This window comes from Pleurodeles waltl, chromosome 5, assembly GCF_031143425.1.
Source record: "Pleurodeles waltl isolate 20211129_DDA chromosome 5, aPleWal1.hap1.20221129, whole genome shotgun sequence".
Classification (NCBI taxonomy): domain Eukaryota; kingdom Metazoa; phylum Chordata; class Amphibia; order Caudata; family Salamandridae; genus Pleurodeles; species Pleurodeles waltl.
In genome coordinates, this window is record NC_090444.1 from 1,252,690,012 (window position 1) to 1,252,717,104 (window position 27,093).

The 27,093-nt window shown below is 44.1% G+C and overlaps 1 protein-coding gene across 4 annotated transcripts in view; it reads left to right on the forward strand.

The window, feature by feature from the left end:
- The window catches only part of ANKRD6 (ankyrin repeat domain 6), a 751,904-nt gene that overhangs the window by 385,321 nt on the left and 339,490 nt on the right, over positions 1-27,093 (forward strand). Inside the window, exon 1 of one of the 4 annotated variants that reach the window (XM_069235496.1) lies at positions 25,189-25,610. The exons of 2 other annotated variants lie outside the window; for them this stretch is intronic. The gene's annotated coding sequence lies outside the window, so the exon portion shown is untranslated. Of the gene's footprint in view, positions 1-25,188; positions 25,611-27,093 lie in introns of those variants that run through there. One more of the 4 variants, XM_069235497.1, reaches the window with a different exon arrangement.

A 27,093-nucleotide genomic window follows, 5' to 3' on the forward strand; every position in this document is an offset into this window, starting at 1 on the left:
GTACAAAGCTTTCCACTCAGGAGCAAAATTAGAATAACTTTTCCAGTGGTGCAAAAGTTATTAATAAAACAAAAAATGCCTTTCCTGTTGAAAATCTTTCCAGATCATAACTACTCAAGTGCTATTCCCGTCTCAACATACGCAGGCTCCTGCCTTATTACAAAGAAATCCTGAAGGGAAAAAAAAAAAAAATATATATATATATATATATATATATATATATCACTATATCCAAAAGTTAACAAAATCACACTCCAGGAAAGAATTGAGTTTCTTTTCCTTTATTTTCACCACACAAGAATACGCCGTATTTCGGCATTTTTAGTCCTTTTTTTCTTTATTTAATATCCTTCTTCCCATTTATCAATAATGAGGATTTATGGCAGTTGAAGTTCCATTTTGTCTTCGTTTTTATTTTATTTTACTCTCATTATGTTATATTATTTTGTTGCAAGCTCTTTGTCACTTTCTTTTATTCTGGTTTTCATATATATGTTCTTTTATTATTCATGTTATCTCAAGCTTTTAGTGGCTGTTCGTTTTTACAATCAGTGTAAGTCATAAAGTTACATATATTAAATTATGCGCTCTGATGGCTATTTGGGCAATTTTCCCCATTATAATGTAGCATAATATTTTATTTTATTTTATTGAACACGTTTCATTCTGGACTCAATTATTTCTGCTTCTCCTTTCGTATGTTTTATTAATTTCAGTCTCAGCTTCAAACATATATTTCTATATGTATTTGACCTTGTCTCATTCTCAATTTTTCCTTTTCTTATATTTATGTTGCAAATGTACGTGGAGTTCTTAGTCCACATTGAGCCCAAATGGTGCCCTTTTTCGGGGTCTTGTAATGTACCTTGATTCCTATCTCTGATGTATTTGTTCTCTTTTCCCCCCTTTCACTCTTTTTCGCAATGCCATAGTATTTCATACTTGTCCAATTTTTATCTGGATGTTGCAGATAGTGTTTTGCTAGTGCGTAACTAATGTCCTTGTTTTGTACCGCTCTTATGTGTTGTAGAATTAGTTTTTTTAGTTGCCATATTGTCCTTCAAACATACTTTTTCTTCCACATGTACACTCTATGACATGTATCACATATTCAGTTTCACAAGTGATCCTTTGATTTATTTTTATTTATTTTCCGGTATATTCTTCAAAGTGTACTTTATTAACTCCATTTTCAGTGAGGGTGCTTTCTTATAGGTTATTGAGGGATTCATTCCAACTTCGTCTCTGATGATCTTTATATAGCAAGTTCCAATACTTTTTCAAAACATTTTGAATAGCAAAGTTTTCCTTACTATATTCCAATATTATTTGTATTTGTTCATTCTTCTTTTCACTTTTCTTTTCCTTCTGTATTAAGAGTATGTTTCTCTCAATTTGACTCACTCTTTGCATTCCTTGATTTATATCACTCTTCTTGTATCCTCTTTGTAAGAATTTGTGTTTTAATTATCCATATTGAAGTAACATTTCTTCGTCATTTGAGCAGTTCCTCCATAGTCTTAGAAATTCTCCATATGTTATGTTCTTTATTAAATGTTTTAGATGAAAACTCTTTCCATGAAGTATGCTATTTGTCATGGAAAGAGTTTTCTTCCAAAACAAAATGGAAAAATGAAACAACATTTTTTACAAAGAGGATACAAGAATAGAAGATAAGATATTATTTTGGATGAAAACTCTTTCCCACTCCAATTCGCCCCACTCAAATCCAAAAGAATCAGCACCACTCCCAAACAATCTGCCCCACTCCAGCCCAAAACAATCTGCCCCACTCAAATCAGCCCCACTCCAATCTGCCCCAGTCCAAATCAATCTGCCCCACTCCAGTCTGCCCCACTCCAATCCGCACTATTCCAACCCAAAACATTATGCCCCACTTCAATCCAAACTCCAGTCCACCTCACCTCAATCCAATCCACCCCACTCAAGTCCACCCCACTCCCATCCAGTCCACCCCATACCAACCCAATCCACCCCACTCCACCCTAATACAGTCTGTCCCACTCAATTCAAAACAATCAGCCCCACTCCAGTCTGTTCACTTCAATCCAAAACAATCTTTCCCACTTCAATCTACCCCATGCTGCCCTACTCCAACCTGCTCCACTCCACCCTGCCACACAGCAATCCCAAACAACCAACTCCAATCCAAAACAATCTGTCCCACTCCAATTCACCCCACTCCTATCCAATCCACTTCACCTCAGTCTAATCCACCCAGCACCATCCCAATTCACCATTCTCCAATCCACAACAATCCATCCCCCTACAATCCAGTCCACCCAACACCATTCCAGTCCATCCCACACCAATCCTCTCCACCCCAGTCCGGTTCTATCTACCCCACTCCAATCCAGTAGACCTCACCCCAGTCCACTTCAGTCCAATCCATCCCAATCCATGCCACTTCAGTCCAACCCACCCCACTCCAGTCCATCCAACCCCACTCAAATTAAACCCAGACCACTCCAGTCCAACCCAATTCACCCACTTCAACCCACCTGACTCCAATGAAGTCCACCTCTACCCAATCCACCTCACTCCAGTCCAGTCCACCCACAATACTCCAATCTGTCTCACTCAGAAAACAATCCACTTCACTCCATCCCAGTCCACTTTAATCCACCCTACTCCAGTCCAACCCCCCACTCGAAACCACCTTAATCTACCCCACTCCAATCCAGTCCACCCCTCTCCAATCAATCCAACCAAGACCAGCCTAATGCACCCCACACCAGTCCAATCCACCCCATTCCAAACCAGCCTAACGCACTCCAATCTCCCCACTCCAGTCCAATCCACTACAGTCTACTCCACTCAAATTCATCCCACCCATCCAATCCACCCCAATCCAAACCAACCCACCCAACATAATCCACCCCACTCAATCCAGTCCACCCCACCCCACCCAACCCAATCCACCTCACTCCACTTTACTCCAGTCCACCCTACCCCAAACAGATCCACCCCACTCCCATCCACCCCTTTCCAGTCCACCCCACTCAGCCCACCTCCCTCCAATCTGCCCCACTCCAATCCACCCTACTCCAATTCAATTCACTCCACGCCAATCCAGTCCACCTCACCTCAGTGCAATCGAACCCACTCCAACCCACCCCATCCCTATATAAACTACCCAATGCCAATCCACCCACCCCACTCCAGTCCACCCCACTCATTTCAATCCACTCCACTCCAGTCCAACCCACTCCACACCAATCCAATCCACTTCAATCCACCCCACTGCAACCCACCGACCCCAGGTCAGACCACCCGCTCTAATCCAGTTCTTCCACCCCACCCCAGTCCAGCCCACCTCAATATAATCCACCCCAATCCAATCTACTTGAGTCCAATCTAACACACCCAACTCCAATCCAGTCCACCCCACCCCACTCCAATCCAGTCTGTCCCACTGTATCCCACCACACCCCAATCCAATCCACCTACGTCACTCCAGTCCACCCCACTCATATCCACCCCACTCACTCCAGTCCATCACACTCTACTCCAGTCGTCACCACTCTGCCCCAATTCATTCCACCCCACCTCATCCCAGTTGATTCCAACCCACTCCAGTCTATTCCAACCACCCCATCCCACTCTAATCCTCCCCAATCCAATCCACCACACCCCATCCCAGGTCAGTCCACCCACTGTAATCCACTTCATTCACACAAACTCCAGTCCATCCCACCTCACTGCAATCCACCCCAATCCAATCCAGTCCACTCCAGTCCAAACACACCCAACTCCAATCCAATCCATCCCATCCTCCTCCAATCCAGTCTATCCTACTGTAGCCCACTACAACCCAACCCAATCCAATCCACCTACCCCACTCCAATACACTCCACCTCACTCCAATCCACCCTACTCACTCCAATCCTTCACACTCTATTCCATTCCACCCCACTCTGCCCCAACTCAATACACCCCACCTCATCCCAGTTGTTTCCACCCCAGTCCAGTCCATTCCAACCACCCATCCCACTCTAATCCACCCCAATCCACCCTACTCCAGTCCAATCTGATTTACACAGCTCCAATCCAGTCCAATCCACCCTGTTCCAATCCAATCCACCCTAGTCCAATCCACTCCAAATCAGTGAATGCAGTCCACCCCACCACACTTCAATCCAATCCACCCACTCCTGCCCGCCAGTCCAAAGCACCCACCCCAATCCAATCTAATACACTCCAATCCACCCCACTTCAATCCAATCCACTGCACCCTTCCAGCCCTCCACCCCACTCTACCCCAATTCAATCCACCCCACTCCACTCCAATCCAATCCACTCCCTTAATCCACTTCAACCCACTCCACTCTATTCCACTCCACTCCACAAACTCTCTGCCACTGAACTCTGCTCCCCTCTAATGAATTCTAACACTTTACTCCTCCTACTTCACTCTACGACACGCCAACAAATCCACTCTATAACACTCCACTTCTGCACTCCACTCTGACACTTCACACCTCTAACTTTTAGCTGTGCTGATCAGCAGCCACACTGGTGTACAACATGTCAAAACACATTGCCAAAGCCTCTTGTATAGGCGAGAGCTATTGGCTTTGCCAATGCTTGGTTGTTTTACTAATAACTTTGACACAGTTTGACAAATCTTGGCAAAATGTTCAAAACTAGTGTGCCAGTCACTTCAGCAGCTGTTTGGAAAGTTCAGGGTAATTTGTCAAGTGGGATTAGAATTAAAGGTGTGAGTCCGAAAAGGCATTTTCCTCATGCAGTTTCCCATAGGGATTTTGGACACGACTACAACACGAACCACTGAACAGATTTACACCAAATTTGGCAGAAAGCTAGATCTTGATCCAGAAATAGCTCTTTTTGTAATTTGGTATAAATCTATACAGTAGTTTTGGAGGTATTAAAGAAAATAAATGTATGTATATCTAGAGACGCAAATCCTCAGTGGAACCAGATGGATTTGTGGATCCACATGCCAACAACAATGCTGTGATTAGCTGGCTGCAACAGTAGAGGAAAGTTGTGGCCGCATTTTGTTCATCATGACTTGGTTCCCAGTGGGGAAACTAAAATTTATAATTGATAGACTGGGTCAGGGTAGAGGTACCCTAACCCCATGGAACTGAGGGAGGGTTCTGTGAGGGGCCCCTCATGAGCACGAAAGTGTCCAAAAACATTTTTTTTGTGTACCAGGATCGGGGGATCCACCTGGATCCTCCCACATCTGGGTGGATCTCTGGATCCAGATCCCAATATTGAAATAAACACACCCACCCACAGCGCACACCCTACTCACACAGGCACTCACACACCCACTCACAGACCCCTAGAGCCACTCACACAGCTACACAACCACTCACATGCTCATACAGCTAATCACACCCACCCACTCACAGACCCCTAAAATCACTCACGCACCTACTCACAGACCTACACAGCCACTCACACACCCACCTAAACACTTACACACCCAGGTTACAGGGACATTATTGTTAGGAAATAGCATTACAGAATGTAGAAAATCAATGGAAAATACATAGGATATAGGGAAATTATAGTTAGGAAATAAAATTTTCAAAAACGTAGAAATTCATTGAAAAAAACAAAGGTTACAGGGACGTTATTGTTGGGTTCAGTTTTACACACATAAAACTATTGAAATTCAGCAGTTATAGTTACCACAAGTAGCTTTAACTTGTGCTCTAAGGTAACTATAACTCACACCCTCTCCATACACTGCTAATAACCCCACATATTACATCACTCATGACATCTTCTATGACATTATTGATAATATCACTGCAACATTTGCAATGAAATTATTGTTGAGAAAACTGTGCATAGTGATTTTTTTCTTTCCTTGGTTATTTTTTTACAAGTTGCACTTCAGCAACATTTGTTTTTATTCAACATTGCAAACAACCTTCATATTTCAGTCCCCACTGTCTCATCTTTTACACTTTCTTCCCCCCCACTCCCCATTCTGATAAGATGTCAGCAAAAAGCTGTTTTCTCAGTATTTCTTTGTCTATGTTATCATAGTGAAGAAAACGTATTCACATTTAAGGTTTTGTTTACACAACAGGCATTACAAACATTACTTCTGAGTGTTATGTAAAGAAGGTTTTAACATCTTATAGTCCATCAGCCGGGCAGTTTGTTTCCATGAGTCCAGAGCATTTTCAATTCTTTGCGACCAAGACAACAAGTTATAGTTTTTTTCTGTAGATTTTAATTTGTGAGTCCAATAAGACAACAAAAAGAAAAAAAGAAAATTGGTGCAACTAATCAATAGTTCCCATTGAAGTATAAACAAACCATATGGGGATTAAGTGACATCCACTGCATTATCCTTACTAATATGTCTCAGCATCAGTTCCATCCAATAGATGTTGGAAACATTAGGTGGAAATCCAGTGACTGGGAAAAGTGACCATATATACATCTAAAGCATTGTGACAATTCAGGTGAATTATATAGGTCCTCAATGTGGTTTATCAACCAATTTTGTCTCCAATTTTTCTAGCATAATTCCCTGCATTTCCCCATTTCCTGCTTCTCCTGTCAACCTCGCCCAGCTACTGTGCTCCAGACAACGTTTCTGCATACGCCTATATCTTTAGATCTGAGGCCCATCCCCTATTTGACAGTGACGCAATGGATTTCCAAGACATGATGTGCCTTTGGGCCAGGTCTAATGCCAGATCAATAAATTAACAGGTTTGTCTTTCTTCTGTATACGTACCATAAACTCCAGGATGCATTTTAAGGCCTCATTTGGTATGAATATCCCAGTCAGGCTAGACACACATTCCAGCAACTCTTTCCAGTATTTACGTATCAATGGACATTGCAATATCATATGATAAAAGTCTGCTTTGTCTGTTGCGCAACTAGGGCAAGTATTTGCGGCCTCAGGGTAGATCCAACCAATCCTTTGAGGATTCAGTTTAGTGTGTTGAAGATAATTTAACTGGCTGTATTTTAATCTAGCGTCCATTGGAACCTCTTTTACACCATGTAAGCACTTTGCCCAGTTATCATCAGAGAATGTCAACAAAAGGCTTAGCCTACTTTGGGCCCTAGGCTTTTTTGGGTATTGATGTCCTATGCCACTGAGCACAGATTTCGTTTAGTTACAGTAAGGAGGGTGGGAGAACAGACGGCCAATCTAATGGCAAACACCAGGAACAATCCACTAGATCCCCACTGAGTCTGCACAGCCACTGCTCTTTGGTACCTCCCCCATCTTCATCTTTCCTGGCTGCAGTTCACAAAAGGCAACACAGGAGCAGTCGTTCTTTTTCCCTCTATTTCCAAGAAATCTTTTATTTCTGGTACAAGTAGGGTAGAGGGTGAATAGATAACCAATCTGACAGCAGAAGACCAGGGACTACCCACCAAATATCAACGATGGAGGCACCTGTCTCCTGTATATTCCTCCTCTCTTCTCTGATTCAGTATTCAAGTGTTTCCACACGGCAGCACGGTGGGTTTAATTTTATCTCTTATTTATTTTAACCAGAGCACTTGAAATTGAATGTTTTATAGGTGCTTGACTAAGGAAAACTACACATTGAACTGTTTGCCTCGTAGGGTTTGCCTAATCAGATTGTTCTGTATGGGCCAGGGCTGGATTGTATTGCAGCCAAACACAGCACACAGTGTCTATAGGAACTGTTTGTGTCTATATATGGGGTTTCCTTTAAAGGGATTCTGTTAATGCTATGCTGATAGTGAAATGAAGCCAATAGTCACACACTATTTCACGATTACATCTGGTGTTCCCACAAACAGTCTGCCATCTTAGGAGGCCTTTACACAATATGTTTGTCTCTTGGTTTCCATACTTTGAACACATCTTAATTCTGCCTACCTTCTCCCCCAAATATGTTTTATATCTAATTACAATCGCCAGCAGATTCTCACTCAGATTTGTGCCATGTTCTCTTGGGAACAGACCTACCCTGAACAATATAAATTTCAAATTAGAGGGATCACTGCATATATCCCCTCTATGCATACAGTGTTCTGCAGTTCACTACTCTTGCATCAAGCCTCGATGCCTATAGTTTCCTGATTGTTGTCAGACATTCCTAAAACATTACAGTGTTGCACAGATCAGAAGCCATGTGGGGAGACTACTAACCGGAACTGTTTAGTGACAGTTTTAAAGGCAGGCACACAATGGCCTGGCGTGGTTCAGGGCTCAGTGTTTACCTTATTCATATTGTTGTGTAGGCCCTCTTGTTCTGCTATGGGCTTTCCATCACAGCTTGTAGTTGAATACATGAAGTGTCGGCACACCATATTTACCTGTAGCAAACAATACAGCTTAATTGCAAGAAGCCAGTAGAGATGTAGTTACAACATACAAATTGAAGCAAGAGCCCCCTAGAAGAAGCAGCAAGTCATCGTAGAGACCCTTAGTCCTCTTCAAAACACAGGTAGAGGTGGGAGTGGGCAATGCTAACCAGAGCCTTAATGGCTTGTAATGCTGCATCTTTGTCCTGACCTTTGGTTTCCAAGGCCTGGTCCTTCACCACACATTCTACTGTGAGTCTTCTAGTATCACCTTTAGAATTACTATCATATTGAAGCCTTCGAGAACAGTCATTTTGGTCTGTCTCTGCAACAGTAACATGATTTGAAGCAATCGGTGATCGAGATGTTTTGTGTTATTTTGTATTATTTTAATTTCTACAAATGTAATTATGCCTCGATTTAAGAAATGGCATGTTTTGCTGCACCCAAATCAATTTACACAGAGGTGAGTTGACAGAATTCCCAGTCTTCTCAGGCACAGCACATAATTACCCTCACATAGTCATTAGACCTCTCAGATTAGACTGATGAAGCTTCTAAGGGTAGTAAAATGAAATAACTTTATTTCACCTCATAGTAAGTTTGTACACATTAATTCTGCGGGAGAATTTTACTGGCGGCTTCAAACATCTGGAGGTGTATGTCTGGTCTCTGAAGAGATGAAAACCGCCACAGCTGAGCAGCAGTGGGGCATTAGAAGGACAGCCTTCTAGCTCACATGAGAGAAGGAGCTGGCCACAGGAGGAAGGTGTGCTTTGTGGGGGAACCCGCATAACAACAGTTGTTAGGTCTGTCAGCTGCTTGAACTCTATTCTCGCTCCTCGTGGCAAGGCACTACTGGTTCCTCTTCTGTCTCCCTGGCAGACATGGAGAGAGCTACACACATTGCACTCTTGGCAAGGACAATGTTGTGTTAGGGCCTGGCTGCAAGGATAGGCCTCCAATCTGAGCCCACTCCTTCCTCAGTTCTGAATGAAGCCAGGAGCTCTCAAAGCAGCTGGGTCTGTAGTTGTCAAGCTGGGCGAATGACTTTGTCCACTTGCGTGGCAAGACGACTTCTTTTCCTTGGAATCACTACAACAAGTGTCAGAACTCAACCCTTGAAGTCAGGTCTTCGTTGGAGGGCTTCTGAACCAGTCCTTCCTCTGCGATGGTGCACAGAGCTTCTGCTTGAAGTCAATGGTGAACATGAAATTCTTTTTTACATGGTCAGTTTATATTAGCAAGCAGTGGCAGGTGTCGACAGAACAATTAAAACTAGTTCAGCACTTGAAATTTGGGGAGAACCAATTGGGTTCAATGCATCTTTATAGAGGCTGAGGGTAGTCTCTAGACAATGAAAATGTAACAGTGTCTCTGATTCCATAGTGATGGCAAATTTATCATAATTAAGGCTCCCTGTTTTCTGTTTTTACTGATTTTACAGACCGAAGCCATTCATTGTCCTATCTGTATTTATTTTTAAAAGTGGAAAAAAAACAGAAAATTGCTTATGTTTTCAGTGATTCTAAATACCAACAGTTAAGACTGCCAGGTCCATAGCTGAGCAGATTGACAGGTAAGGGAGTTCAAAAAAACAAAGGAATTTTAGTAAAGAGCCTTGAACAGCAGTAGATATGCACAATTTTGATCCTAAAATTTGAATGTTTTCTTATAAGTTAATATTTTATCATCTGAGTGTGTTTATATCACTGAAACCTGTCAGGCGGCCAGGCATAAGTGCATATTTTTTTGGTTAAATAAATGTAGGAATATACTCGCTCCATCTTCTTTTTTTCACAACACCCAAAATAATTATAGATAAATACAGATGAAATTAGAAAAAATAAATATATATATGTATAAATTGCAACGGAAATGTCAAAAAAATAAATACCAAAAAATCGGGAGCCCTGATCATAATCTTATCAGTGTAAGTCTACTTTTCCTAGTCCTCTAGCAATCAGATTGAAGATGGGCTTTCGTTCTCTTCTTCTGGGCTTTAGCTCTCTTCTACCACAGTTTATCACAGTAGGCGTATCTTTCTTGATCAGAAGGTAGCAGTGATCATACCATTGCCATAATATTTGTCAATGTGCTGCGTCTGTGCAGATTAAAGACTGACCTGTCCAGGCTGCTTTGAAGTATTCATGTCGTCACAAAAGTGTCTTCCCTCTTCTGTTGAAGACTTTGTTGATCCATACCGGACCAGCCTTGCTGCAATGGTCTTTGTATGGAAGGGGGTCAAACAGGGCAGTAATTACAGAGGGGACAAGGAGACCACCGTCCGAAGCCCTCTATAGACTTCTTGAGACTACAGCTACACTGGGGAACTCTGGCATGGGGAGATTCCATTCCACGTGGAGTGATCAACATGCTGCACACACTCGCGCAAATACATGTATTGCACTCTGGTGGAAGTGAGTGATGCCCGTCGTGAAATACTACACATATTAATCTGGGAGACACAAGCAGCAGCTTCCCCAACTTTTTCTACCCCAAGATTATTAATCGGCTGTCACCAATCATTAGTCAAGGCATGGGCTGAACATAATCAGCTATGTTGAAAGGGGGACCAGCAAGAGCAAACCCTATTTCCCGTAAATTTGAATCCTCTTGTTGTGAGCAACCTATTCCAGAAAGAATTAGAACACCTGCAGGGGACTTGGGACAGGAGCCTTTTATGCTAGTAGAACACAATTGTAAAAAGTGTTGAAATGAAGAGCGGGCATGGGTGTTTCATCATACTCAAACTAAACAAGCGTTTACAAAGCCACTTTGTCTGGTGTTGGCTTCCAGTCTTTTAACTTTTCCAGTATTTATCTTGTTTTTTCTTCTTTTTGCTAAAACTTATGGTTATGGAGTTGCTGGAATCACGCTAATATATATAAAAAAATCTCTAAGAGAAAAATTATGTTTTTAGCCTCAAAAACACACATTGCCATAGTAGTCCCAGACACTGAAGGGAGGTACTGTGTGTGTGCTGCTTGTGAAAGAGCGTAATGCGGTCATTCACAGTACAATTAGCCAATGGCTGAAGTGAGCTAACCCATGCCGCTTGCTGTATGTTGCATTTGGCAGAAGACAAATGTGAATGACAGCAGGCCAATGGATATGGGGGAGCTGACAGAAAGCTCACTTTTAGGTATAATTTTAGTAAAATTAAGAGGTCCTGGCTTAGGCCACACCTCAACATAACCAAGTATTTTTGTATATAGTTTGGTTGTATGGTATCTTCTGGTAACTAAAAGATGGAAAACAGAGACTTGTGAGACTCTACCCATTATTAGTTAACAGAATCTTAAAGGGCCAGGCCTCCCCCTTCCTACCTTTCCGGAGGCTCTTGCCTTGTTGTTGTTGTCATTACAAAATGCCAATAAAACATTAAAAAAAATTGCCTGGCCTGGTGATGAATTTTGCTCATGTCTAGCTCTGAATTGGGAGGTGTTAAAAACATCGGGCAATTGTTGTCATGTTTTCCCATCCAAGGTCGGATCCTACATACGGTTGAGTTGGGATGGGGAGCCCGTTTATTTTGCAGCATCAGAAATACGCCCAAATATCTATGCTGGTCTATTCAACAGTCAAGATGAGCTGCATTTTTTGTAATTATGTATCAATTACTGCGCCTGCCCTGCATCCTTCCCTGCTACTGCGTGAACAAAATAACGTATAATAACCATAAAATATGGTTCCCATGTAAATACAGCTCAGCTGTAAGTTTGAATGCATATTACAAATGAGGCACCACCTGTAACGTATTCAAGGCATACACATTAGCAGGCAGCCTGCTACATCGTATCTGTATTCATCGATCAAGCTCTTAGGAAAAAAAAAACCTTTCCAGCAGCGCCATTCTATCCTGGAAAACACCGTTTCTGCTTCCTGTAACATGACCCCCAACATCCGGCTCATGGGGGGGGGGGCAAGCTCAGCCCAGTCATTCTCGTCATTAGCTATATGTTTAAATTCTTTGACGCTCAGTGCGTCTTTGAAGAATAGCAGTTTGCAGAATAATAGCGAACTTCTCTCAGTATCATAATGTCAGTTGTTTGGCTGGACGCCCTGCTATCTCTGGATGCCTTTGGAAGTTATATGTGTCATTAGGGAATCTCTTCATGGACAATCCCATGTTACTTTGCATATGTCTTCACCCATATTGTTGAAATACAGCCATCCAAAATAGAATGCAATGGGTGATATTAGAAACTGGTTTTACTAGCACAGGAGCCAATTAACAGACTAATTTTACAAAGTCATCATAGGTCGATTCATACAGTCTCAGTAGATTCCTGACTGTTTAGGATCTCACACATTTCACAGTACCACTCATGAAAATCTATTCAACTCATGGATTTCCAAGACTATCTACCTGCTCTTGAATGTAATGTATTCCAGCAGAATTTCTGCCTGGCAGGCAATCTGCAACAGTAGACTTTGGGGAAGTATGTATTTGAATATTTTACCTTTTTTTTCAGCTGTGAAAAAATGTTCTCCGGGTGTGGAATTCCTTACACGCAGACTAGTTTTAAATATATGTGTTTGTGGAGAGGGTGGTGAATTTTTCCATCTCGATTGTACACTACCTTCAGCCTTTTTTAGAGTAGGTTTAAGTGCATAAATGTGGTGGTGGAAACCATTGAAAAGGTATATGGATATCCGACGGTTGTCCCTCGTCTGGGAACACCCATGTGTCTGCTCTTAGACATAAACTTATTGTTGAGGAACATCTTCCATATTGTCTTCAGTTTAAAGTTCTGTCTATGGACGTCAGTATTTATAGACCCTGATGTTATGAATCAAAATCTGTCCTTTGTGCCCGCTGGTGTCTTTTGTACACCTAACTTGCATTTAGGTGTGCAAAAAAATGTGAATTGTGCCCTTGTGTTCACAAGAGAACACATATTATTAATGCTGTCAACTGCATGTCGACGTCTTTGAGAATGGGTTTTACTTTATAAAAAAAAAGTAAATGACAAAAACAGGCATGTGGACTTTCTAAGAATGTTCAGGCAGGGTTATTTCCTGATAAAGGAGAATTGAGGTTGATTTCTACAACAAGACGAGGAGATTATCTTCTCAGCAGATTCTTCAGCAGGACAACTGGATCTTTAGATAGTTCTGTCCTGGCTGCTGACGTTGTAGAGATCTCCAAATCCATGGCTAAAATCTAAAGACAGCTGCAACAAAGTGATGGAAGGAATGCTTGAACTGCTGATTGTTCTGAGCCGCATTGCAGTCCATCACTTTTCACCCACGCTGCCTAGACAGAGCCTAGACTAGCCAGAGACCTGAATATGTAAAACAGCCTTGGTCCTGCTTCAATGGGAAAAGTGGAGCTTGAACTGCAAGACCAGGTCTCCTGATGAGAACACAGGCGGCCCTGTCAGAATTTGACCCATTTAGGACTCATCACTGAGGTACTGCTTGATTTCTATGACATACTGAGCACAGCTCCTATGGCAAACACCTAGTGATTTAGGAGAAAGTGCCTATTGTTTTATTGGAACGCCTTCTGTTTCACTGGACACGGAACTGCAAAATATGCAGTGGTGCTGGATGGCATAAGCCGGCAGTGGTGTGTAGCTACGAGAGAGGGATCATCAAAAAAAGACTTTCTGAACTAAACCCAATATCATCATTGGTGCTCTAAATACAAAATGTGCTGAATGCAGAAATCCATTATCCTTCAACAGTGGTGAAGGCAGTAATAGAACTCGAGTCGTTCTTGGACAGACAGAGGGCAATATTAATCATATATGAGATATTACATAGCTGCTGGAGACCAGAGCAGGCCATGTTGAACTGGTAGACTAAAGAGATCAGACTGCCCTTCTCTCTCGTCAGGGTCTGTGTAACCCTCAATGTACCATTAATTTTAACTTTCTACAATGTTGCTATGAAGCATTTGTCTACCTATGTTTTAAATAGTAAACCAACAGTTAACTTTACCTAAAAGTCTGCATTGTGGCTTCAGTTTTTACAATAAATGTGTTTCTTCAGCACTGATGAGGCCTGAAGTGGACAGTGGAGCACTGTTACATAGGGACAGGCGAGCAGTTATAGTTTACTTCGTGAGGCAACAGCATACAGTTTATGAGGGAAAAAACACAAGCCAGTGGTGGCTATAGTATGGGCAAACATAGATTTTGGATGAGAGCATGGAAAGCCTTCTTCGCAGGTTGGCAAAGCGAAGCTCTGAAATATTAATCCTGAGTTTGTGTCGGAATGGTTGGTAACAAGGGCTGGGGCAGCTTTAGATGCGTTGGGGTTTCAGCCCACGAAGGTTGTTTCTGGAGATGGATTGTACCGGAGTCTTCAAGCTTTCAGATGCTGAGGTCATTCGGTGAAGGGGAACTTTGTTTTGACGTACCCACGTTCATCCATATCTAGCTGTCTACTGACCTTAATCTTAGTGTATGCTGGAATTGATTTGAATAAGAAGGTTTTGGCCTCGAGTTTGGGGAGTATAAAGTAATTAAATGTAAGTCAGCTGAATTTCTCAATATGATGAGCTAGATGGTTTTCAGAAGTACAGTTGTTTACTTCAGAATTATTAACGAAAGGCATAAAGGAGTTGAAAAGTGTTTGGTTTGTCAATTACCCGTACAGAACAAGCCAATGGTTTCACCCAGGGCCTGACCTTTGCTCCATGATTATCCCTTGATATATTTAATTAATGAAGTACCCTCCATTGTCACGTCATCGAGAAAGCCGCCAAGGCATACAAAACCTGCGTGACAGTTTAGGATAAGTGAGGTGGAACAATCACGTTGCAGAAAGTCTTTTGAATACTAGCAAGTACCTGCTTGCTGTGGGTGCCCAGAAGGCGGAGAATCTCAACTGCTCTAAGTCATGGTAAATGAGGTATGGAATACAACCCTTGGAGTGAACATTTGTACTTAAGTAACATTTACTGGACAACTGGAGTGAGTAAGAGGTCATGCAAAGAAGTTCTCTTTACAGAAAACTTCGCAGAATGTGGTCTGCACTATTGTCACGGCCAGTACCAGCCTGTGTGACTGCCAATTTTAGGACCTCATTGTGTAGCTCTGTTATTACAGAAGGCCTCTGCTGGGTTTGAAAATGGAAACGTGATGCTTACACCAGGAACTGAAAATGTTAGTCAAAACAAGCACTGGCTAAGCAAATAGGTTCAACAAAATTGAATTTTTTTTGCTTGTTTATAAAATGCTTTAATGAGATAATGAATTAAATTCGTGACAGCAGAGAGTACTTTTAAGTGTGTAATGATCCCAAATACAATGTAATGAAGGCAGCAGGATACACTTCAACAACCAATATAAGCAACGTGAGACTAAAACACTCTTCTGGGTTGATCCAAGATGTGACTCACAAGCTCCTAAGCAGAAGGTAAAGTTTCCTGAGCCAGACAGTCATGGGATCGAGTGACTCCTCCTCTTGGTGATATGACGCATGGGCATCGACTCCATTGTTAGATTGTTTTCTCTCCGCCATCGAGTTCGGACGTGGGTCTCTTCACTCCATCTTCCAACTCATTTTGGTTTGATTTTTTCTCAACCCTTACCTATTTCAACGGTATTTTCCTCATTCACGCTTTCCTCATCTTACTGCTGTCCTCGGTTCGTCAGGTCGGGCACCAACCTCTTACCCTTCTGGGCGCCAAAAGTCACCTCAGGCCTTCCTTCCACACAGCACCAAAGGAAATGCTTCCCTGATGGAACAGATCCTATTCCGCATCTGTCCTCGGTGCCACGCCAAATTTCTGCACACTGACCAGCATCTCATGTGTAAAGTCTGCCTTTCCTCAGATCATTGAGAGTCTGACTGTGATGCCTGTAAATCCTTCCTCACCATGAAAACTCTTTGGGACCGAAAATCTTGTCGGTTAGAAATGGCCCTCAAGACACCGGATGAGAACCCAGATATCTTTGGAGAGGAGCACGCTCAAGAAGAGCATGCACAGGAGGAAGAGGCCCTCTCCATTCAGGACAGCTCAGATGCCTAGTCAGACATCGAAAGTCACAAAATCAATTAGGATCAGCGTGTGAGTACCATGGCCCCTCCCACCCACCATAAGACTGTAAAAAAATCTCTTCAACCCTTCTTGAGGTCACTGGGCTGCCACTGCCACCAGGCTATGGTTGGCATGAAAGGCAGCTTCGGATGCCCCACTCTCTGGCTCAGCACCAAAAACATCTGCGAAGTCCAAGGCTCCGTCCTAAACATCGACCTCTTTCTCCTCTGACCGAGAGATTGTCTCTGTTTCGATTCAAGCCTCGGCACCAAGCAGACAACCTTAAGCCTCCACTTTGATGTGAACCAAACCTGCACTGACTGAAATCCTCAGTGTCAAAATCATCAGAGCCCAAATCTTCGGAACATAGAGACTTGGGCCAGTCTTCTACTACCACTTCTCCAGAGAAGTCCATTTTGGAAACCATGGGCGCTCTACAGCGTCGCCTCCAAATACAGGTGGGTACAGGTAGGTTTTTGCCACGCCTTCCTCTCCTGTTCCCCTCAAATAGAAACTCTCTCTCCAGGAGGCTTCAGATGTTCCTCTACCAGCCAAAAAGTGGACCAAGGACAACACTACCAGTCCTCCATGTAGACCTTCTCAGCCACCTGTTCCTTCCCCTACTCCGCTTCCTCCTCCACCTCCTTCTTCACCTCCACCTCCATTTCCCCCCATTTTCCCACTTCACCACCACCAGGAGATTACACACCCCAGGGTTCTCCTTTGCTTTCCACTGGGGGTTTAGGAGGGACTCAAGACGACACAAACTTTGGGATGCTTATTATTCTGACCCAATTGCCTCTAATGACCCCGACTATACCCTCACACCCTTCACTACCTGAAGACACTACCTCAGACAATGGGACATACAATGACTTTAGAGACCTGCTCAGCAGGATGCAGCAAGAAGTCCATGAGTGGGAACTCCACCCGCTAGTCCCCTGTCTTACTTCAAAATGTGGGGACTCCTCACATAGACCTTTTCACCACAGCAGAAATTGCAAAATGCCCAAGCTTCAACTCCAGGTATCCACACCCACTATCCAAGCGCAACGCTGTATGGATGAGTTGGTCATGGATATCTTCCTATGCATTCCCACCTCTGCCTCTCATTTCATTTCTGGTTCGGAAGATCAGGCAAACATCTCTCACCATGATCCTTGTGGCTCCCACGTGGGCACGACCACCTTAGTTCACCCCATTACTTTATCTTTCAGTAGTCCCACATGAGAAGCTCCCCTACAGGCTGGACCTTCTCACCCCAAATCACGGACAGATCAAGCATCCAGACCCCAAGTCAGTCAACCTTGCGATATGGCTCCTGAAGTCATAGAGTTTGGCTACTTGCCCGCAGAATGGATGGACATTCTCAAAGAGGCGCTTAAACCTGCCACTAGAGCCTGTTATGCTGCAAAGTGGAAACACTGTGTGTGCTACTGCCAATCTAAACAAATGAATCCAATGAAAGCCACAGTACATTGTTTGCTATCTGCTCCACTGGCAGAAAGCAAATCTCGCCTACACTTCCATTTGCCAGCATCTTGCAGCTGTAGCTGCATATCTGCAAAACTGACAGCATATTTCTTTATTCAGAATTCCTGTCATAAAGGCTTTTATGGAAGAACTCAAATGTGTAATTCTACCCAGGGTACCCCCAGTCCCATTCTGCAACCTTAACATTGTCCTCACAAGACTTGTGGGTCCACTGTTTGAACCACTTTGCTCATGTCCACTTCATTTTCTTTCATGGAAAGTCGTTTTCGTAGTTGCCATCGCTTCACTCAAGGATGTTAGTGAGCTTCAAGCACTAATCTTGGAAGAACGTTTCTTCCAAATTCATAGGGATAAAGCAGTTTTTCACACTAATCCCAAATTCCTCCCCAAAGTGGTTTCCCAGTTTCACATTAACTAGTCCTTGAATTACCAGTCTTCTTTCCGCAACCAGACTCTGTTGCAGAAAGGGCCCTCCACACTCTAGATGTCAAAAGAGCACTCATGTACAATATTGATAGAACCAAAGACTTTAGGGAAAAAACAACTTTTTATAGCTTTTTCACCACTTCGTGAAGGTAATCCAGTATCCAAATCAGGCATAGCCAGATGGATAGTCAAATATATACAGACTTGTTATGCTAAGGCTAAGAGGCATTGTCCACACTCCACTAGGAAAAGGGGTGCTACTGTGGCATTTCTATGTAACATCCCTTTAGCTGACATTTGTAAGGCAGCTACATGGTCTACACCACATACATTCACAAAATATTACTGTGGGGATTTACTGGCATGCCAACAGGCTAATGTAGGTCAGGCTGTGCTACAAACACTTCTCCAATCTACTGCAATTCCTACAGGCTAGCCACCGCTTCTAAAAAGGAACTGCTTTACAGTCTATGCAGAGCATGTGTGTCTACAGCCACACATACTATTGAACGAAAAATGTTACTTACCCAGTAAGAATCTGTTTGTGGCATGTAGTGCAGTAGATTCACACGTGCTCTCCCCAGACGCCTGTGACCGTTGCAGTTATGCTATGTTAGTATTTATTTGTGCATATGTATTTACATTTTGCATGGACATCTCTTTTTCTGTACTTTCTTTTCTTACACTTCTTTCCCACCTGTCTGCTGGAAAACAATCTAACATGAGAGTCGATGCCCACGTTATAGAAAGCTGGCCTGGTGTGCGGTGGGTACCTGAGGTACTTACACCTTATACCAGGTCCAGGTATCTCCTATTAGTGTAGTGTAGGTAGTGTCTAGAAGCCAGGCTCTCTGGAGGTAGCTATGGATGAGCAGCCAAAGCGTATCTATGAGACATGCAACGCTCATGCAATACCACTGTAGTCACACAGCACTTACACACATGAAAGAAAACACTCAGTTTTACAAAAATAAAGGTACTTTATTTTAGTGACACAATTACCAAAAAATACAGGCAAGGCAACCCTCCAATAGGAGGTAAGTAACACATTAGATATGTACACTAGCAATCAGAAATAGGCAAAAAATAGCAATAGAAAACAGTGCAATAGAAAATAGGCAATAGTGACCCTAGGGGGAACCCAAAGCATATACTAAAAAAAATTGAATGTGAATGTAGGACCCCAACCTAGGTAAGTGGAATGAGTAGAGGGGAGCTGGAGGTACTAAGAAACCCCAAAGGGAAGTACCACAAAGCCCCTAGCAACCAGGACGAAAGGAGTAAGTGCCTGGATTTTCCGCAAACCACTCAAAAGGAAAGAAAAGAAGAAAATGCAACACCCAGACAAGACTGCAATAAACCAGTACTGGATTCCTGAAGAGGATGACCTGTGGAAGAAGGGGACCAAGTCCAGAAGTCCCAGAAGAGTCCAGGGGGAGCAGGAGCAACTACCCACCTATCTGTGGTTGCAGGAGTTGGTCGACGGTAGGAATGCAGCCCTGGAACAGGTGAAGAATCTTGGAGAATGCAGTCGACGTCCCACGTCGGAATGAGGATTGCAGTTGGTCAGTGGCAGGGAAAAGCCACCAACAAGCATTGGCAAAGGCAGAAGTCGCTGTGAAGCAAAAGTGGAGCTGCCAGGGACCAGCAAGGTCCAGGAGGATTCAACCCACGGGGGACTCCTAGGGGTGGCTCTCAGCAAGGCAGAGAGACCAAAAAAGAAGAGGCAGCCTAGGAACCAGGATTCGCAGAGGAGCCAATGCAGCACAACTGGAGAAGGGTCCCACACCGCAGGAGAAGCACACAGAGGGCTGTGTGTCACAGGAAGAAGTGCTAGGGGCTGGGGCTATAAGGAGCCTGGAGATCGCCTAGAAGACACACCAACAAGCCTTGATAGCTGCATGAGACACAGTGTATAGGGTAATGTCCTGCGTGGGAAGGCAAAGGGTTACCTCCACCAAAGTTGGACAGCTGTCAGAGAGGACTAAGAGGACTACTCCGCACCACCACCCATGATGCAGGATCCACGCTGCTCAGGATGAGAGGAGGTCCATGCAGCCGGTCATCATTGCAGTTGGTGCCTGCAGATGCAGGGGAGTGACTCCTTCACTCCAAGAGAGATTTCTTCTTCCTTCTCATGCAGACTGAAGACTTGCTGCCCTCAGAGGATGCATAGCTGGGGAAATGTTGCAGAAGCTGGAAGGAGCCGTGGAAACAGTTTTGCAAGCAGAGTCTTCGTCGCCGATGCAGATTGTCGGTTCCTGGAGGGTCCACTTGTGGTTCCAGTGGCTAGAAGTCGAAGTAGAGGTTGCAGAGGAGTCCTGCTGGAATCTTGCAAGCCGAATCTGAGGACCCACCCAAGAGAAAGACCCTAAATAGCCCTGAAAGGGGGATTGTCACCTAGCCAGGTGACCACCCATCAGGAGGGGGCTCTGATGTCACCTGCCTGACCTTGCCACTCAGATGCTCCCAGAGGTCCCTGCTAACCCTGGATTCAAGATGGCAGACGCCAGGGACCCTTTGGAGGAGCTCTTGGCTCCACCCCTGGGGTGGTGATGGACAGGGGAGTGGTCACTCCCCTTTCCATTGTATAGTTCTCACCAGAGCAAGGACCGGAGGTCCCTGAACCGGTGTAGAGTGGCTTATGCATGGAGGGTACCAAATGTGCCTTTCAAAGCATACCTGTGGCTGGGGGAGGCTACCCCTCCCTAGCCATGTGGTGCCTATTTCCAAATGGAGAGCGTGTTACCGCCCCCTTCCAAAGTAAATCCTTTGTTCGGCCTTCCTGGGCTTCAGCTGTTCAAGGAGCAGGAGGGCAGACACCTGTCTGAGGGGTAACAGCAGCTTGGGCTGCCCAGAAAACCCCAGAAGGCTGGTAGGAGCAATGCTGGGGGTCCTCTGAGGAGACCCCAGAGTGCATGGAATCATACTGTCGTTACTGGCAACAGTATTGGGGTATGATTCCAACATATTTGATATCAAACATGCCTAGATTCGGAGTTACCAGTATGCAGCTGGACATTGGTAGTGACCTATGTCTAGTACACGCAGAAAATGGCATCCTCGCACTCATGAAGTCCAGGAAAATGGAACTGGAGTTCGTGGTCGCACCTCTGAGAGTGGAGGGGTGTTCTCACACACAGGTACTTGAACCCTGCCCTCTGGGCTAGAAGGGCCTGCCATAGGGGTGACTTACTGTGACCTGGTACAGTGACCTGCAGTGAAAAGGGTGCATGCACACTTTCACACAGGTTGCAATGGCAGGCCTGCAGAAACACTTTGCATGGGCTCCCAATTGGTGGCATAATACATGCTGCAACCCACGCTGATCCCCTGGCACCGCAATGCCCTCGATACCTGGGTACCATATACTAGAGACTTACATGGGAGCACCAGTATGCCAAATGTGGGGTGCAAGTAACGAATTTACCACGTTTGAAGGGAGTGAGCATAATCACGGGTGTCCTGGTTAGCAGGATCCCAGTGAACACAGTCAAACACACTGACAACAGGCAGAAAATGGGGGTCGCCATGCCAAGAAAGAGGGTACTTTCCTACACAGGTGCAATTTCACTCAGAGGAGAACTCACTCGATCCTGTGACTCGAAATGCTTCTTCAAAGAAAAGCATGTGAATCTACAGCCCTATATGCCACGAACAGATGCTTACGGGGTAACTTCTAGGGCAAAGCAGCAATAGGTGGCCGCCTAGAAAACCAGAAGCTGTTGGTTTCCAAATTCACTCTACAAGTAGCAGAGGTGCTCCCAAAAATAGATAACAGAATGGAAAAGTGGCACTTTGCCTGTGGCTGCAAAACCCTAACATGAACTATGCTTCGCAATAGGGTGATGGCTGATTGTCTACTTGTGTTACTTTGTAGAACACAAAATGCGATACAAGAAAAGACAAACATAGCAATAAAGCAACAGTTGGTGTCCTATTAAATTATCCAGGAAAGAATGCTGTGTAATCCTTTTACATATTTTTATATCTTGATTGATTTAGAAGATGACCTGTATTTTTTATTTATTTTATTGATAAGTGGAAACCTTGCCCCAAAAGGCAGAGGAGCCCTGTGCTGTGGAAAAGAATGATTAGCCACTATATGAGGATACAGAAATATGTAGGTGCGTTTACAATGTGAATTGAGAATCAGGGAATACTAATATATCAGGGCATACTAATATATTAAAACAAGATTTGGCATAGCCAATAGGTCTCGCCTTTGGGACCTTATAAATTTATAGCCATGCAGCACATTATCCCGGCCATGGCGGAAGGCGTACACCTGAGCAAAAAGTAATGTGGCAGGAGGGGTGAAGGACAGGGACGGGAGCACAAGGGAGTGTGGGAGTGAACAAACAACGCAGGACCAGTTTAGAGAAAAAAGAAACAAAGCGTGCACCGACCAAACCATAAATAAACAAACGAATAGGGGGATTTGTAACAAGGTCAGTAGCCAGGAAAGTGAAAAACACACTTAAAGGAGGGACAAATAGCAGCATTTCACCATTGAAAAGAAAGGAACTTAAAAAGGCACACAAAGGAGTGAATAAAAAGCTATGGATGTGATGAACGCCCACAGAGTAGATACAGCATGTCTCAAAGAGACTGCACATGCACTACATAGATGAGACCTAACAAGGCGTTTCCAGGAAGTAAGATGGAGGAGTAGAGGGAGAGTCATTGGTGTGGGAAGATTGTGAAGAGGTGGATTGCAATGCAGGAGTTCAGGTAATGAATGAGCAATAAAAATGCATTTAAATGTTATTTTGATATTGTCACATTTTCTGTGCATTTCAAAGACAAAGATCAAATGTTAGGCTTTGTCTAATGACAATGTGCTGCTATTTCTTTTTTTTTTACAGGGGGATTGGCATTTACTTTTTCCTCTCTTACTGCAAACAGAGGATCTTGTAAAGCGACCCATCGGGCATTCATTTAAAAAAAAAATCTTATTGCATATAAACCAAAAAGAATAATGGAGAGAGCAAGCATCAAATTTCTCAATAAGAAAGACATTGGTTCACAGTAATTAATTCCCATCCAGACCCCATAACCCAGAAACCACCCATCTACCCCCAGCATTTCACGGGCCGGTATCAAAGTTTTGGCATCTTTGTCCCCAGGCATCTTGGTAGGTATTTGGAATTGGAGCACAGAACTCTCCTCAATACACATTCCATGTTCCCCATATTTTTGTCCATTTGTTAGGACAACCCCTCCCTTCATAGACCACCCTCTCTGCCTGCATTCGCCAGTCCATATCTCTCTTCCAATTGCAGAGGTGATGTTTCAGCTCCCCATAAGTGTGCTATGTTGGGTTTAGCCACCATCAACCCTAGTGTAAACCATAGATGTGTTGTGCGAGTGAGATCAGTTTCATCCCAGATGTTTGGGAAGCACTATTTCGCCACTGGTACCATGCCACTCCCACTCACTCTGTTGAGACCATTACTTTTGAAGTGTCAGGCAGCTCCATATTATATGGAAAATGCCCCCTCCTGACCACATTGCGTGGGGCAGAGTGCCATAACTATTTTATCTATTTTATTCAGTGTTGTACGCACAAAGTAACTCCTGTGGAGAATTTTGAGCTGTATCACTCAAAATATTGACCTAATGGCCACCTCTCTGGGGAAAGACAGGGCCTCTGGTCATTTATCATCCTCCATCCCTCCCAGATCACTCTCCCAACTCTCTCGTAGCTGGGTGAAACTGTAGGGGAATTAGTCAGCTGTTTTTGGTAGGTAAGTGAGATCTCCTTTCTGGGCATGTATTCGTCCAAATACCGATCTTCTACTGGGGGGGATTCAGGCAGGATCTCGCCTTTGAGAGTACTTTGCATAAGGCATGATGAATTTGCAAATATTGTAAGTCTCCGTGTGCGCCACCATTTGACAATCTTGATGAGGTACAAAGAGTGTGCATATCAAAGTCTGTAGGATGTCAATTTTTTCTCTAACCTGTAAAATACCCGTCCTAATATTTCAAAACATATCAGCCAATACTTCAAAATAGTTAGCAGGAAAGAAAGCAGAAATTAAGCACATTTATATGCATTTCTTACTGTTATTGATTGTTGAAAGATGATATATTTATGGTCATTTCAAAGTCATTTCCTCGTTGCCCATGCCAGTAACGTCGAACTGTTGACAGATTGTAATCTCTAATAATTCCCTTATAACTCGTTTGCAGTGCAACTGCCTCTCTCATAATGTCAGTGTCTGTCCTAACATGACCACGTGTTGTGAGATTAAAGGTACTTTAACCGCTAAAGCAAAAAAAAAAAAATGTTTCTTCCGCCTGGCCCAACAATAAAAATTGTAGAATAGCACTTTAACATATGTTTGGGTTTTGAGCTGCATGGTGGCATCATTAAGCGTGCTGACCCTTCTAAAAGGTCACTCAGAGGTGCTAGAGGGCAGAAAACGTTGTGTTGATTCATGTGTGTATGTGGCGACAGGTTCTGCTACAAGCAAACACAGCTTCCTCCCAGTGCCAGATTACCAAATAGGCAAAGTATGCACCGACCTATGAGCCCCACCAACAACGGATCAAAATAATATTGATTTGATCTTGAAAGAAAATTACAATCAAGCTTTCTTGAATTATTCGACAAGATAGGAAAAATGAATCAACTCAAAGAAACGAAAACTTTATATTAAAGACTCTATAGAGAAAATACTGGATTAATGTAATGTACCCATTAACAATTTAAAGTACATAAACCATAGACATCAGATTCACATAACGATTTGCGTCTTAAAAGTTCTTCTGTCAACTGTAAGTTTGTAAAACAAAAAAACGGTGCAAACTACGAACGTGTAATGTTAAGTTTCGTGCAACAGAATTGGTTTATTGAAAGTGTTGGCTGGTAAAATAAAAAACGTATTAGAAGATAATTAGGGGGGAGGGGGGTGTTATTTCGACTGCCTAGGGGCCTCCACTGTGTTTAATCCTGTGCTGCTTCCTCCTGTAGTCCAGGCGTGGTACGGGTGCGTTGAGAGATAGAAACACCAACTTGTTGCATTCCGTGGAGGTTTGCATGTCACCGCGTCCTTGTTTTCCCATTTCGCCCTTGATCTTACCCTTGCTGGGAAGCCCCTCTCCCGTGTGCATGCGAATTGTGCTGCAGTGGCGTGTGTACCAGCAGCCGCAAAGTGTGCGGAAAGTGTGTCTCCCGGCCTCTCGGCGCGCCTCCTCCCGGTGACGTGCAGTCTGGAGCGTGATGGAAGTCATACTTGTGCAGCCCGCCGATCCCCGCAGCTGAGCCGAGGGGGCACTGTATCCCCTTCATAGGCAGTACGGGGCGCCCGGGTCCAGGAGAGAGACCCCCAGGATGCCATTTCCCTCCCACCAGAGGCGCACCATGGTGAGTACACATGGCTGGGCGGAGGGGCGTCGGGCTCAAACGCACGGCTACGCGAATCTCGCCTGCTTCCTACTCAAGGGGTGCACTGTTTCCGTCTGGTAGTGACCGAGCCGCAGAAAGCGAGGGAAGGCGCTGCCACAGGTGATCAGCCGAGCTTTTCTGACTGAAATCTGTGAGGCGGACGGTGGCAATGTTTCCGCTCCCCCCCCCCCCCCCCCGGGCAGCGCACTTCTTCAGTGCGGACCTTTCGGCATGTTCAACATCCCCACGGGTTCTGAAAGTGCCTGGACGCGAAGAGCAGGCATTGAGTTTCTGTGCGGAAACAGGTGGCTTGCAGACTTGCTGACCTGGGCGGCGCGGGCTGTGTTGACAGGAACCATAACGGCGAAGTGCACTGCAATTTTCTGGTACTGACGCTTCTCGGTTGGCCAGCGCACCTCGAAAATACTTATGTTTTAGCGTGCTTGAAACAGGGCAATCTCATGAGTGAGAGTGTCTTCTAATCAGGGTTCCATCCCCAACGAGGGACAGATAATTCCCTCATCAGCATTTGACAGAATGTGTTCAAGCAGCAGTGCCAGGGATCGGCTCTTCGGTGGATTTCCAGCGCACAGGCTGTTTTCCCCGCGAGCGCCAACGAGAAGCATGTAACATCCCCGGCTGCGCTGAGTGGATAGGGCACCTGTGACATCTCAGCAGGCTTCAAAAGTGCCCATTATTGTTCAGTACTTGCAATGCCTAACAAGCGCCACGGGTCCAGGTTCCTTGCGCAGCGCACAATAAACGAGAGCGGAAAAGTAAACCAAGCAGAGGCACACAGTAGACAAGCATGAGGGTAAATTGGGAAGTAATCACAGTGAATCGGGGCGAGGGGGAAGCTAGAGCCCACAATAAAGGAGAAAAGAGTCTTGGCAAATGCCTAGGTGAAACGGGGGGATCTGGACAAATAGAACTGATGAAAGGCAGGGGTAGCAGAAAATGTGGGCATACGGTCTCTTCTACCACACACAATGAAACGTTACTGGACATATGATTTTTATATTTTTCAAAACCCACATTACCTCCCAGCCCAACCCATTCCATTCCAGACTGTCACTGTCTGCAGTCAAAGCGATTTGCTCTGTCCGTCCTCCTGGACAAGGCACCGAAAAACACTCGTGATTCAAGATCATCGAAAAACACGCGTCATTTTCCGTCTCGGCGGGGTATTCCTGTTGCATGTTTGTACTATGCTACTAAGCGATACTAACTGGTGTCTAATTATGTCTCCTAGTTTAAAAAATATATATTTTTATTTAGCTAATTACATTTCCTTGTTTTTGCTGGTCACGTTACTTCAATGTCCAAAACGACCCAATACACCACAGCTTTATAATGGGTAAACTGCAATTTGTGTCAGGGATTTTAAAGTTAGCACTGAGTGTGATTCTATTCCTCTACTTGTTTCTATATCCTGCTGTAGTTAGTAATTTACTAATGTGTT